The following is a 12,163-nucleotide window of genomic DNA, read 5'->3' as shown; positions in this document are numbered from 1 at the left end:
GCACAAGTCCTATGAGGAGAGGCTGAGGGAGCTGGGGTTGTTCAGCCTGGAGAAGAGGAGGCTCAGGGGAGACCTCGTCACTCTCTACAACTCCCTGAAAGGAGGTTGTAGCCAGGTGGGGGTTGGTCTCTTCTCCCAGGCAGCCAGCAGTAGGACAAGCGGGCACTGTCTTAAGCTGTGCCGGGGGAGGTTTAGATTGAATATTAGGAAGAAATTTTTTACAGAGAGAGTAATCAGACATTGGAATGGGCTACCTAGGGAAGGGGTGGATTCTCCATCCCTGGAGGTTTTTAAGATGAGACTGGATGTGGCACTTAGTGCCATGGTCTAGTAACCACGGCAGTATTGGATCAAGGGTTGGACTTGATGATCTCAGAAGTCTTTTCCAACCTGGTTGATTCTATGATTCTATGAATAGGTAAAATAATTCCTAACAGTGTGCTCACCAATAGTCATGTATGCCTCCCTGATAAAAAAGAATATTTATTACTGTTCCTTTTGTAGACACTTTTTTTGTTGTTTTTATTTTCAAAATCTTGGTGTTAATTCACGGCTATAAGTATCTGTGAACTTGGAAAATTTTGTTTTCTGAAGGATTTAATCCACTTTTAACATAAATTCAAATACAGAATTATTATGTAGTTGGCTGGCTAGAGCACTTGGCTGGCAGGAGGGCAGTCAAATTCTGTCTCTTCTTCCTTTTTACCCTGCAGCTTTATCGAGCAGGGCACCATCTTTGGGAGCAGGGAGATATTGATAAAATTCCTTTTGAAGTGAGGAGTCTGGTGAAGCCGGGTCTGCCCCCTGGCAGGTGTGTGCCCCAGCCCCAGGTGCAGATGTAATGGATGCCCTGCGATGACTGTTCTTTGCTATCCTGATCCAGAAAGGGATTCTGCTAGCTGTATCCCTGCCATTTCCCCGTGCTCCTGGCACCTGTGTACCCACAAGCTTTCTGGATTTGTCCAGATGCAGACAATTAGCAGATAGGCTCAGCCTTCCTGTGGGTATAAACTTTGCTGGCCTTTAGGAGCATGGACCTGCTGTGTCACAATTTTGGCAGCGTGTTAAGGAAAGAGAGTGCTGCATGTGTGAGGAACACATATTTTGGATACGGTATTATTTAAACAGGGGAATTTTCTGAAACAGACCCAAATATTAAAGTTGTTGAAATAATAAATAACAAATAAAAATAATTAATAATAATAAATATAAATAAATAATATCAAAACAATAATCAATATAATGAAATACATAGATAATACTTATTAGCAAATTATCAGCAGAGTATAGAGATTTACTGTCCCATTAGATGGGGTAGGAATTATATTCTCCATGTACACATACTAATTTTTCTTGCAAATATAGGCCTTAATCTACATAACTAAAAACCCAGAGGCATGGTCATAAACTAAATAAATGGCATGTGTTTATTTCATGTGGAAGCCTTGGAAAGTTTAGTCTTTGGACTAAAATCCTGGTTCTGCTTTCAAATCCATAGCAAGCTTCCCATCTCTTAAGGTCAGGACTCATTATGCTGTACTTCTAAATTTCATCACTCCTGATAAAATCCCTTACAAGTCACAGTAAATTCCTGCTAATCCCTGCACAAAGCTACAAAGCTACCGCAGAAAGGAAAAGTGAGTGGCAGCAGTGACCTATTGCTGCCTTTTTACTCCCTCCTGAGGCAGCAGGATACTCTGAAGCATCCTTTGCTGTGGGAGATGTAGTTTCAAGACATCCCTTCTCTGGTGCGTGTGTATAGTTTGCCTGGGTTTGCCTGTATCTCTATGGGGGATTCCCTGCACACTCAGTATATAAACATAAATGTTGGTGAGATACATGAATAACAGTTTTAAGCTACTAGGTAAAGTACGGCAATTACCATATTTGTTCAGATGTAGACTGTGAGAAGGTTTGAACTGATCCATTTTTTGAGGGGAGAAGTCCTTCCTTAGTGACTGACTGACTTAGGACAAAAACAGCCTTTCTAGCACGCTTCTGAATGAGCATTCTGCATTGTAAGTTTGCTTAATTAACACCTTATGTCTGAGTAAAGCACAGTCGGTGAGTACAATTTTTCAAGTTTGAGCCACTCTCTCTCATGCATGCAGTCTTAGTGTTGACAGCAAAAGTGCAGGTGAAATACCAAGCACCTATTACTGTGCTGGTTTTACTGTCATCGCTAAAACATTTATTTTCCAGGTTCTTCAGAAACTATTTGCCTTTGGGTTTGACCATATTAATCAAGAGCTTTATCAAACAATAACTGTCATCTTCCAGCTAATTTATTTGTCAGAAGCTTCAAGGTTCATGCTGTTAAGTGTATGATATATGAATAGTGTCCACATATTTCCAAGAAACAAGTTTTACATGCTTCTGGGTAGGCAGGTATGTGTTTGGTTAAAATGTGAATGGAATTGCCTGGAAACCAGAACAGAACAATGTTCTGGTTTGTGGTGTGACTGGGGGGAGTCTGGTCCCAAAGAGGATCAAAAGATGCTTAGCTTTCAGGGCACAAATGTGGGCTTCTCAGACTTACTGTCTTAACTGGATTCTTGATGAGTTAAATATATGTATTTTTAAAAGGGTATCACACCCAGTCACAGAACTAAATCTAAATTTCTTCAAGAAGGGCAATCCTGTCTTCGGAAGTTCATCCTGTCTTAAATTTCGTGTATATATGTGTGGGCTTACAGCATGTTTGAAACAAACAAACAAACAAAATGCATGTGTAGTTGGGGGGTGGAAGTGTTAGAAAGGGAGAAGATTCTTAAATAAACAAGTTAATTTGATATGCCTATCCAAAGATGCTGGATTTTATTTAAATGTCCACCTTGGCTACTGGTACTTCTGTTTGTTTATTTACTTATTTTTCAATTAATTGGCTTGCAACAGAAAAGAGATGCAGACAAGCTGCAAAGAAAAAAAAAATCTCAGATATGATTAACATACTTAGCAAAGTAACAAGTGTAGCTTTACATGTACATGTTACATGTTGCTGTTTGTGTTGCTCATGGAATAAAGCAGGAGTTGATGGAACTTTCCCTCTAGAGCCAGCATGAGCTTGCATTAATATGCACCTCTATTCGCTGCTCTGGTATTATTTTTCCTAAGTCCTCATCTGTTCAGGGACAGAGGTGAGCTATGTGTTTAGCACTAACATGTACCACCTAATAGATTTTCCTCCCATTGTAAAGACATGTATTTTATACTTTTTTTTCCCCTAACATTACAGGAGTTTGGAGTTATAATGAATTTAAAGCCAAAATCCTGGATCTTGGCAGATGTTTTGCCTTGGTTCTTTGTGTAGGATTTCTTAACCGTTCTAGTTTAGAATTCATGTTCAAAGTCAGTACACATACACTTAAAACTGTTAATTTATTATTAGGAGAACAGTTTTATGCATTGCTTAAATTATACTTTAGTTAAGCTATTTGTAAATTGAATGCCTTGGAACACTGACTTACAGTATTTCAGCTGGGAATCAAACTGTTCTATGATTCTATGCTCACTTTAATGATGATCTGAACAATACAGGTTCTTTCCAGAAGTTAACTCATAGCTGAGGCCAGATCTAAAATGTAATTCAAAGAAACAGAGATTTTCAGCTCACTAACATCCTGGATTTTGCACTTGTCTGCATGAGGCACAGAGTACCCATGGATGACAGATATGTCCAGGCTCTCATCCAGTGTAGCATATAGTTAGCCTGGGTAGTCGAAGCATTTTTTTACAGTGGTATGTTTTATTCTAAACCAGGACTAATTAAAATGTAAGATAGGAAATAACTTATTAAAAACAGTTCTTCAAAATATGATTTAGGAGTTGTCATATGTAGACCATGAGTAAATGAAGTCGTGCTTTTAAGAAAGAGGTAAGTATGTAAATGTTCAAATGGGTGGTTCTCCTGAAAGGCATAAGGAGAAATCTCCCATTTCAATCACCCTTGATGAGTCCTCTAGTGGAGTATTGTGCTGAGTATAAGCATTGCACTTCAGGAAAGAGGATCTGTTGATAGTCATTGGGGTTGAAGAGGAAAAGAGAGAACAGGCATAAATCTTCAAATACATGAAAGACTTCTGCATAAAGGAAGGAAATAGTCTATTCTCTACATCCAGAACATAATGAACTTAATTTAAAGTGCATAAAGTTCAAGTCTGGTGACTGGGAAAACCACTTTATGCCAAGCATAATGAATTACTGGAACAGATTTCTAAGGGAGGTGGCAGGCACTTCATTACTGAAAAATCTTTCAGGGAGGGCTAGAAAAACCTCTCTTGCAAACGGCATAGGTATAGCAAACCTCATCTTGGGGCAGGGAGGTGGAATAATTACACTTGAATTCCCTTTTAGACATACATTTTTAAGACAGTGTATACATCACACTCAAACTGTGGTAAAGTATTGCAAATTAATTGTGGCAGTAATAATGAATATTTAGCTACTAATTTTGAGTAAATTAATTTTCCTTAGGTTGCCACTTTTGCAATCAAATAAGTGTCTTGCATTTAATGTTTACACTGTTTCTTTCCAAACTTATTTTCTCATTGATTACTTCTACTCTTTCCAAAGGCAGACAGCTTATCTTAACTTTAAACATGACAGTGAGAATGGAAGGCAACTTATCCTTAAAGAAATGATTTCTGCTTGCCACTTTTTTTGTAATCTTTTACAGCAGTAGGCTTTTTCTTCCTCCAGAAAACATTAACTTACAATTAAGACTTTGAATTTGTATGAGACTTAAAGGGGAAGAAGATAGTTACTTATGAGAGAGGATATATCTGGAAAAAGAGTGAGAAAACACACAAGTTAGACAAATGCAGGGTAGGATTTCACATAAGAATTGGACTCTGATCCTTGTGGGTCCCTTCCAACTTAAAGTATTCTGTGATTTCGAAAGTATCTAGAGTGTGGGGTATATGCCTGGATCTGGAAAGCCTAGTTCCATATTTCCTAGGATCTGAGCTAATCTGTCATTCTTTAGCATTCTAAAATTCATCTGTTGTGCACAATTTAAGAGTGTATTTGAAAATATGTGGTCTATTGATTAGCACATGACACATGCCAACAGTATAACTTGGTATGGTTCCAATCCTTGTACTTCAGAAACATTTTGGATGAGATTTCAAGTTAAGAGTTACAGAAAGAGAACTCCAATGCTTACTTTGCTGTTTGGGAATTTGGAATTTTTTTTCTTTTTATTTTCTTTTCAAACTTTTAACCATCTTGGAAGCTTTCTAAAAAAACCTGTCATTGTGGAGATATTTAGCCCAAATTGCAGTATTTCACTGAAAATATTTGGTGAGAAACTGGATAACTGCAGATGTGTATGTGATGAACACATTAAAAAGGTATTGAACATTGCAAAAATAAAATATTATTTTCTTGTAGGTTCATAATGGCTTAATTTCTATTCTGATAAGTGAGGGGAGAGAATTAAATAATTAACAAAAATATGCCAGTTACTATGGGAAACCTTAAAAGGTCTAAAGAATTGGAGGAACGAATACAGGCATTTTGGTCTGACTTCTCATGGGACTACATAAACAGTGTTATTGCTTTATAGGGTCAAGACCTTCAAAGATACTTATGGGGGACCTAGTCATCCAAGTTATTTGAAAATTATGCCACATCTCGCCCTCTTGTCCTGATCCTTCAGCAAACATGCTTTTAGTTGGGAGCACAAAGGATGGAAATTCCTGTGAGAGGTTTAGACACACGTAAATTAAATTATTGAGTAATAACAGTTCCAACTGTTGAAAACTGACATAGCTAATAACATGCAAGGGGGACATGGCCATCTTTTTCCCCCAAGTTTTAATTTTGTCTCATGTTCTCACTTCTTGCTTTATGCATCTTTTCCACTCTAGTTCAACTTAGTAAAACTATGGATAGCTTAAAAATGGACACAGAACTTCATCTAAAAATGAAAAATATGGGCGGCTAAAACTTTTCACAAGAATTTGTTCATAAGTTGCTATCAATAAAAGAAAAAAATTGATTAGGTATGGGTTTTTTTCCTTGCCAATTCTTAGAAAGTCCAGAAACCTTTATTTCACAGAAATATATGGAGGAGTTGAAATCCCTTGACCAATACAAAGATCAGACCTACTGTAAACAGACTGTTGAGGTGGATGAAATTTGTTGGTTTAATTTAGACCAAAATCTAATTAAGCCTAATCCTCAAAACAGCCTCCTGACTGTGAATTTTGATCCAAAGTTATGTACTTATAATTGCATCTAAATCTGTAGCTGATGTTTGTCTTTGACTTCATATTCAAAAAATGACAATAATGTTCTAGGGTATGAATAAATCTTAATAGCTTAAGTTCTTAGTTATTTTTGTAGACTCATACAATCATTCAGGTTGGAAAAGACCTCTAAGACCATGAAGTCCAACAGAGGACTGTAGAATCATTTAGCTTGGAAAAGACCATCAAGTCCAAGGACTAACCCTGCACGGCCAAATCCACCACTAAACCGTGTCCCCAAGTGCCACATCTACACACCTTTTAAATACCTCCAGGGATGGTGACTCCACCACTTCCCTGGGCAGCCTGTTTCAGTGCTTGGTTCTAATTCTAATGCTATTTGAGATTAACTGGATATTTATCTCTTGGTTCCTGTGCTTCCACCTTGGGGCCATGCTGAAGTGTCTAAATCTGCACATAGTGGAAGCGTAATCTCTTAGACAAGTAAGGGATCATCTATTAAACTGGCAGTGAGAATTATATGTAGTCCATGTAAAGTTCAGGTTTGAATAACTTGAAAAGGATTCAGTTAACTTTATGTTCATATAACGAAATATAAACCCAAAATAGGAACAGATGAGTGAACGACAGTTCTTCTGTTAATAGATCCCTGGGAAAAGGGATGGAATTCCAGTCTTTCATCTGCATGTAAATTTGACCAATTGGTATTACTGTCTCACTGAAATAACAAAATTTTTGTTTGATGCCTAAAATGTTATTGACAACATGTTTGATCTGTCTGAAATCAGGCAGGCAATAATGGATAGAGTGGCAAATGTTACCAACAAAGTCCTGGGGTACAGAAGATCTCTTGGCCATGCATCTCTCTGGCTGGAGAACAAGTCTGAGTTTATGAAGCAATTCCTTCTCTGTGGTCATGGTTTAGCATGGTTTATCCACAAAGATACCTCTTACTGACAAAGTCTCTCAACAGCTTCACACTATTAAAGTTTTTGAAGAGCAGACAATAAAGCAATTAGTCTTAGTAACTGGCTATTTAGTGGGGGGTAGGGGGCAGGCATGGAGGAGTATAGGTATTTACTATCCTGTAGGGTTAATTCTCCATTGTAGCACTTGCCACCTCTGGAAATCAGGCCCAGACAGTCTTAAAATGATTTAGTAAAACTATATTTGTTTTATTTTATAAATAACTATTTTTATTTGTATAACAGTGTAAGTAGGGCTTACTACATTTTTATTCACCACAGTAAGGAAAGTTTTCTCTATCATCATACCTGTCTCTCTTTGGTAATCTAACTGAATTAGAAGAATTTATAAAAGTGACAGATGCTGGACTCCAAAGAGAGGTGACCAAGAGAGATTATTATATGCTGGTAGCAATCATGGGCCATCTCCTGGCTATGAAAGAGAGGCAGACAACTGCTGACAAACTCTTTGAACCTTTAAAAGAGATGACTGCACTACTAGAAAGCTGTGGACAGAAGATGACAGGTGACATTTGTGCCCAGTTGGAGGTACTGTAGCAAAAATAATATTTCATATTTACCTATGTGTATATTATCCTATAATAGCAGTATTTATTCTCAGGGATGTAAATAATTACATTCTCCTTGTTTCTTCTCAACTGCCAGCAATAAAACCAGGTAGTTTTTCTTTTGTTTTTAAAAAACTTGTTTTATGTGAATGATGGAAAATCAGTTCAAAAAGAGATGCTACATTTTGTTCTGATGAGGTCCACAGTTATTTTTTGCTATTTTCTTTTCTTAATAATGACCAAATCATGTTCACATTGATAAGCATCCTTCCAGAATCTGAACGATATAGGAGGAACTCCAGTGAGTGTATTTCCTATGTTGCTTTGCCATCCATAACACAGTTATCAGTAGTTTGGGACTCTGTTCATATATAAATACAAAAGGTAGGATTTGATCATTGTCATGTGGTGCTGTCTTACAGACATCCTTGACCACTTGTTTCTCTATATATTCTGTCCCACACCCATTCCAGTTATAATTATTTTGACTGCCAAGCAAAATTTGAGGGAATTACATGAATTAAGCAAAACTCAGTGGTAAGAATTGGTGGGAAAGCACTACAGCTGTAGTGGTTTCTACTGACACTAAAAGAAGAGCTTTTTAAGCTATGGCTTCCAAAGTAGCACCTGCATATGAGAGACCCTTATTTGGTCTGTTTTGGGAGATGCACTACACCATAAATACTGTTAAATAGAATTGGGCAGAATCAATTGGATAGCAATTAAACTAATGTTTTTCATCAAATAATCTAATTATTCAAAATTATAACTCCTCCCCAGTTTCAGTGAGCTTCCTGTCCACAGTGGAATTTCTATTTCTGAGTTGATCTGGTCTAGTATTTTTTAGTAAGATTTTTGACATGTTCGTTAAACTGGTTTTTTACTTAATCTGAAGTGATTTGAATTCAAGCTTCTCTTTCTTGTATTTTTCATATGAACAAAAACCACCTGTCAAGGTATTTTTTTCATCCTGTTGGAATTTTTTTCACATGGCTTACTGAATGTTTTTTCTAGACATCCTGGGGAGAATGAGAAAGGTATTTCCAGGTCATCTTAATATACTTGAAAATGTGTTAAAGCAGGAGGAGTAGAACTCTCTGTTTTACTGCGTGGAAGATAATTTAAATGAAGTTTTATGTGATTATACATAAAATAACTACTTTCATCAAGTTCGAGTAGTTTATAATTACCAATGATCCATAAAATCAATTCTTTTACAGTTGACAAAGGTTCTAGTACAAGCTATGGCATAGAGTATGCTTGTGGTTAAATAATTTATCCACTGTAATTTCTTATTCATAAGCACGTATTGGAGTATCCTTACTGTTAATATACAGATTTTACTGATGTATTTCTGTCATGTGTGGTATTTTTTGCTTTAAGAAAATGTTACTCTGTTAAATAGGAATTACCTGAAGAATTGAATATCCTTAGGAAGAGAGCTGTGTCGGCCAAGTACAAACTAACTCCTCTTCAGGCATCTGATGTTGCAGTTAATCAGAAGAAAATGCACTTTACTTGATGTACACTGAATTGCGGGGTCAGTCTTTTTTGTCTCATTTTTTTTAAATAAGAACATGTTCAGTGACAAGTGTCATTACCTGTGCTTTATCGAGGAAGCAGATGGAATTCAGAGAAAGATTTAAAATGGAAGTTCCCTTTCAGTTTGATGTAGAAAATCCATATGCTCATCTCAATAAGGTGATGAGTAATCTCAGAAAAACGTATTTGCTTGTAATTTTTCGGTATGATATTTAATGATATTTCAATGTACACATTAAAATATTTGTGGTTTGTGTGGGTTTTTTTGGGGGGGTAACAGGGGTTTGGGGAGTTGTTTGTTTTGAAGGGCTTTTTCAGTTTACTGTTTTATGGGGTTTTTTTGTTTGTTGGTTGGTTGGTTTGGGGATTTTTTTCAAGAAGCTGGTATAATTCTAATGCCACCAAATTCAGGTTTCTTGTTTCTCTTCTCATATTGCATATGCTTCCTAAAACTTTAAAAAGTCAGAATACTTTCTCATGTTCCTTCCTAAAGTCGACTATTTAGTGGATCTTTTTTAAAACAGCATGAAGGGACTTTGTAAACATTTATACAACTTTAAGAAGTGGTTTAATAAGTTCAGAGATTTATTACAAGAGTATAAATTAACTGCTTTCTATGCATTTTTTCTTTTATGCTTCAAATACAAAGTCCTTTTTATGCTTTTGGGCGCTTTCAGGGGCAATGCAAATACAACTTTTTATAACCTCTCTGCAATAATTCTCTCAGCTTTTCTTATTGAATCATATATACAGGATCTATAGATTTCACTGACAGGTTTACCTAAGCTCAGTGTACTCTACAACTGTATTTTGAGTGCTCTTTTCCTCTTCAAGGCAAATCAAGAGCTTGAGATACTGGAAAGAGAAATGTTACTAATGCAGGAATCTACCTGCAAAACTATTTGAAGTAACTATTCCAGGCTACAAGCACATGAAACCATGTTGAAAAGTGCAGTCTCTCAAGAAAGTTTGGGATATTCACGTTGATATTAATAGAAGATTTTCGTGTTGATATTAATATTTTTCTTAAAATTATTTACAAATTTAGAATATATTTTAGTGTTATACTTTTAATTTGATCTTAGAAGTGTTACAGTTTTGATTGAAAAAACAAGTTTAAAATGCAGAAGATTTTAATATTCCTTTTGTTTTTGAAATAATAGTTGCTATGTTTTAGGATATCCAGAGTAAAAGTATCTGTTCTCAAGTCAATCAATTTCAAGATATGCCCAAAACAAAACAAACTTCGTATTTTCATTTAGAGATTTCTTAATACCAATAACTTGCTTGCATAATTAAAACAACTGAGTAAAAATTCAGAAATCCAGAAAATTGCACTTAAGAACTGAGGACTGTACATTGAAAAGCCCTACAAAGTTAGAAGCAGGAGTCCAGAAAATTCAGTGTGCAGAACTGTATTGGAAATCAGTCTATAAAGTTCTGTTTCCCTCAACAAATTGCTTTTCATAGACAAGGTTAAAAATATAGTATCAGATACTGAGGAAAACATGAAACTGGTAAAATGCTTGGCCTTTGGGTTGAATTTTCAGAAGATGGATTATTATATGTGCTTTCTAGGTAGTGATGGTATAGGTCTGGAAAAAATTAAGGTCCAAGAGCTATTGCTGTGTGATGGGCTTTTCCCTGCATCAGTTTATCTGTTATGTACCAGAAGCTCTTCTTTACCAAATGTTGTTGATGCTGTTATCTGTACTTTCTGTTTCAGAGCAGCATTGATGATTGGACTAAAACCCAGTGGAGAGAGATTAATGTGGAACAGATGGATGTGCAGCTCAGAAGGTTTGCCAAGGCAGGTTCCATAGCTGTCTATTTCAGCAATTTATCTGTCTCAGTGCCACCCCTTTCTCATTCTTCCCACCCACTTTGATGTTGCAATGGATTTATTACTCATGCCCAAAACTGAATTTTCTGGAACATGCTTTGTTTTGGGGGTTTTCCTCTAAAACTTTGTTCTTCCAAATGAGTTTCCACTTCCTGTGGAGGTATATGATAAAACCATGCTGTCACTTCTCTGAGCTGAGGTAGTGCGTGAAAGAATAAAGAGTTTGAGGGTTTATGACAGACCTCACCTGTTGACAGTCATTTTTAGACACAGATGGAATTTGCGGAGGTTTATCTGCTCGGCTCACAGACATAGCTCTAGAGTCTTGGGAGCTGCAGGAAAGGTACTCGTTTTTAAAGGGAGGACACTTTCTTTGCTTTAAGTATTTGTAATGCTTTGTTGACAGCAGCCCTGCAGAAGACAATTCTCATGGGACAAGGGAAGTATGAAGCAAAAATAACAACAAAGGCCCCCCAGACTATTTGCAGGACACTAGAGGAATAACTGTGGTTCACAGACAGTATAGTAGTTGAGTATAACGTCTTGAACCTAATGGGTATAAAGTTTCTTGTTTACACATTTGTTTAATTCAGAAATAAATAAGCTTAATTTCATGCCCAATTATTAGTGCTTTAAGAGAAAAATCAGACTTCATGGTAGATGTCTTGGCTTTTATTGCTTCAGAATTGTGGACTCTGCCTAGCCAGTTCTGATACTGGGGGTTGTCATGCTGTGATAGGTGTGGTAAAAGCAAAGAGAGGATTGAGATAACTGCATTCTCCTTCTGCTTTTGCATCATTCCCTGTGGCACATATGCCAGGTCTTGGAACACAAAAGATGCTGTTCACTGCCTGTGAGCTGATCACTTATGTCATGTTCATCATGCTCCAGTGGGTATATGAGTCTCCCTTACTCCTCTGAGCAGTGGTTTCAAATGTATTAATTTATGTATAATTTTATCTGCGGCTAAATAATTAATAAGAAAACTATACTTAAATTATGAGGGCTATGTTAAACTAAAAGGCTCTGATC

The sequence above is a fragment of the Manacus vitellinus genome, unplaced genomic scaffold, assembly GCF_001715985.3.
Source record: "Manacus vitellinus isolate BGI_N305 unplaced genomic scaffold, ASM171598v3 scaffold_3_pilon, whole genome shotgun sequence".
Taxonomy (NCBI): Eukaryota; Metazoa; Chordata; class Aves; order Passeriformes; family Pipridae; genus Manacus; species Manacus vitellinus.
Note: the sequence above shows the minus strand (reverse complement) of the source record.